The sequence below is a fragment of the Lipotes vexillifer genome, unplaced genomic scaffold, assembly GCF_000442215.2.
Source record: "Lipotes vexillifer unplaced genomic scaffold, Lipotes_vexillifer_v1.1 scaffold43, whole genome shotgun sequence".
NCBI lineage: Eukaryota > Metazoa > Chordata > Mammalia > Artiodactyla > Lipotidae > Lipotes > Lipotes vexillifer.
In genome coordinates, this window is record NW_006770037.1 from 3,320,576 (window position 1) to 3,324,056 (window position 3,481).

General features: G+C 44.1%; 1 protein-coding gene across 1 annotated transcript in view; it reads right to left on the minus strand.

Annotated features, from left to right (window-relative positions):
- ATG14 (autophagy related 14) overlaps positions 1-3,481 on the minus strand; it is a 36,598-nt gene that overhangs the window by 15,720 nt on the left and 17,397 nt on the right. The window lies entirely within an intron of this gene.

Consider the following 3,481-nt stretch of genomic DNA (forward strand, 5'->3'; position numbering starts at 1 on the left):
AGTTGTGGCTCGTGGGCTCTAGAGCGCAGGCTCAGTAGTTGTGGCGCACGGGCTTAGTTGCTTCACGGCATGTGGGATCTTCCGGACCAGGCCTCAAACCCGTGTCCCCTGCACTGGCAGGTGGATTCTTAACCACTGCACCACCAGGGAAGGCCCCCTAAATCAATCTCTTGATGGTCCATTCCATGAGCTGTCCTACAGTTCCTTCCATCTAGGTCTTTCTTTTCATTCCCACTGTCACAATCCTGGTTAACTCTCACCCAAACTCTGCCTGTCTCTAGTTGGTTCCACTCCACACCTCCACCCCCTCTTTCACTGGCTCAGTCTTCATAAAGTACAGCCAGTGCTCAGCGATTCTCCACTGCCGACCAAACACAGGCCAAACTTCTCAGCCTCCCAGCCACCACCAAACTGGGACACACCCCACAGTTCCCTTCTCCACACCCTTCACTCCAGTCTCATTCAATTACTAGATACTTCAAATGAACACACTAAGTAAGCGCACAGATGGATGGATGGATGGATGCCAGACAAGTCATTCCTTAAATATTTATCTCCATTCTGTTGTTCAAATCAACATCTCTCTAGGAACACTATTTTATCCTATTCTCCTAATGTCCAGATTGTACTCATTCATCAAGGCTCCCTCCATAAACACTCCCCAGACCTCTTGCTCCCAGGAGCTCTATGGTAATGTGTGTGTACCTCACCTATAGCACATGCCCCGTAGCTGCTTACACCAGGTCCAACTAAAGCCTTGTTGTCTCCTGACTGGGATATGAGAAGCAGTTGATAAATGTGTGTGAACCGAAACCACCCTCTTCAACTGAGGACCAACGAACCTAGGTTATTTCATTGCAGGCAGAAAGTTTCTTATGTTTTCTTTCCTCCTCAGATGCGTCTCTTCACCATTCCTGACCAATATGAATGTCCTTAAGGTTAAGTCTCTGGTTCTATCACACACTTTCCAGCAAGTTCATTCATTTTCATGATCTCTACTGAGCTCTCTACAAGTGCTCAAATGCATCTGTCTAGCCATGGCCTAAGCCATATGGTGGTCAGATTTTTAAAGGACATTTTCCAATTTCGTATCAGGACCCCTTGTAGGTGGCAGGAAATCATCAGTCACCCAACTTGCACTAGTGCAGACTCAATTTAATTTCTCTTCTCTCCATGCTATCTCCCCCTGAACATTAAAACATTTGGATACTGGGGACTTCCCTGATGGCACAGTGGTTAAGAATCTGCCTGCCAATGCGGGGGACACGGGTTCGATCCCTGGTCCAGGAAGATCCCACATGCCGCGGAACAACTAAGCCCATGTGCCATAACTACAGAGCCTATGCTCTAGAGCCCGTGAGCCACAACTACTGAGCCCACGTGCCACAATTACTGAAGCCCACGCGCCTAGAGCCTGTGCTCCGCAACAAGAGAAGTCACTGCAATGAGAAGCCCGTGCACCACAACGAAGAGTAGCCCCCGCTCACCACAACTAGAGAAAGCCCGTGCACAGCAACAAAGACCCAACGCAGCGAAAATAAATAAATAAATAAACCAACCAACAAACAAAAACAAAAAACATTTGGATACCATCTGTAATCCACTCTTACTTTTTTGGACAAGTAACAAATCAACTCAACCCTGAAATTTCAAATACAATCCAACTTCCCTATCTATACTGTATTATTCTGTATCATGACATCTTAAATCAAAAGATTCTGGAGAAAATATTCATCAGGCTCTATAGTTTATAATTGATATTTCAACAATATTCTGTTTAAAAAAAAAACAACAGACTATTTATTGAGTAGCAAGCACTTAATCTAATCCACTGACTTGAGCCCATTCATAGCTTCTGGAATCCATTAACTCCCTTAAAATTGTTTGTAAAATTTTATGAGTCTGGTCTAGTGGGTGGCAACCAGCCTGTATTTATGTCCTAAAGAGCAGTGGTTCCTGAGCCTGGCAGGTCCTCAGAGTAGTGCTACTACTCAAAAGTATGAACTATGGATCTGGCCCATCTGCCAGACAAGATGGCCTCTTTTACCAGACAAGAGGAGTACAGAAACATAGACTAAGTTTAGAAACTATTTTCTTTGATATGGCTATGTGACATTGCCATGACATCCAAGTGTGCAATCATTTTTCTAGTAACTAATTTTACTGTATTTTAGAAAAGTATTGGTATCGGTTTATGACACATTGGAAATGAAAGAGAATAAAGTGGCCTTTTACTAGAGACAATTTAAGAACCATTGACCCCGGTCCCCATGCATGAGATTTTAATTTCCTAAGTCCAAAGTAGGTCCCAGGATTCTCTCTTTAGATCTTAAAAAAAAGGTTATCAGGTGACTCCAATGTTTTGCTAGGGATGGAAATCACAGTTATAGAGTCCACTAATTTAGAACCATATCTTTTATTTTCCATGGTTGTTGCTTTTGTATTTTTGGGCTAGGAGCCTATTAAAAAGAGCTGACCAAAGTTTTAAACTTGCTCATCAGAGAAATGCACCAAGCTCAGTCAATTCAGCAATTTCAGGAGGTTCACAGATGCCTGGTGGCAAACTCCTACTGCGAACATCCAGGGAGGAGGGGAAAGAGGGTGAACCCATGGTAAGTAATGAGTCTCTACACTGCTATTGACCCAGAGCCTTTGGAGAGTGCAAGCCAAACTCGGTGGAAGAGTAGCTGGCTGCAGCTCTGAGCAGCTCTTCACCCAGCTACCATGCTTCTCTAGCTTATTAATCCTGTGAAACTCCCTGCAAGCACTTTATTAGGACAAACATTTTCAAAGACAGCTTTTACACCATTACCTACCACTATAAAATACCTGCTTCTGAAAGCAATGAGTAGACAAGAAACAGATTTACAAGGTATGATGATGACCCATTCTAAACTTTAAACACTTATCTTCAGAAATACATGGACTATTTCTTTCTTTTTCTTTTTTATTTATTTTTATTTATTTATTTTTTGGCCGCGTGGCATATGGGATCTTAGTTCCCTGACCTGGGATTGAAACCATGTCCCCTGCATTGGAAGCATGGTGTCTTAACCACTAGACCACCAGGGAAGTTCCAACATGGACTGTTTCTAAGAACACAGGACTTCTAAGAGGACTCTTAAAACTTGACAACCATCTTTGATAAAGTATGAAGTACACAGATGTAATGCAAGATTAATACAGATTAAAATATGTATAAGACTCACTGAGGGGGCTTCCCTGGTGGCGCAGTGGTTGAGAATCTGCCTGCCAATGCAGACGACACAGGTTCGAGCCCTGGTCTGGGAAGATCCCACATGCCATGGAGCAACTGGGCCCGTGAGCCACAATTACTGAGCCTGCGCGTCTGGAGCCTGTGCTCCGCAACAACAGAGGCCGCGATAGTGAGAGGCCTGCGCACCGCGATGAAGAGTGACCCCCACTTGCCACAACTAGAGAAAGCCCATGCACAGAAATGAAGACCCAACACAGCCATAAA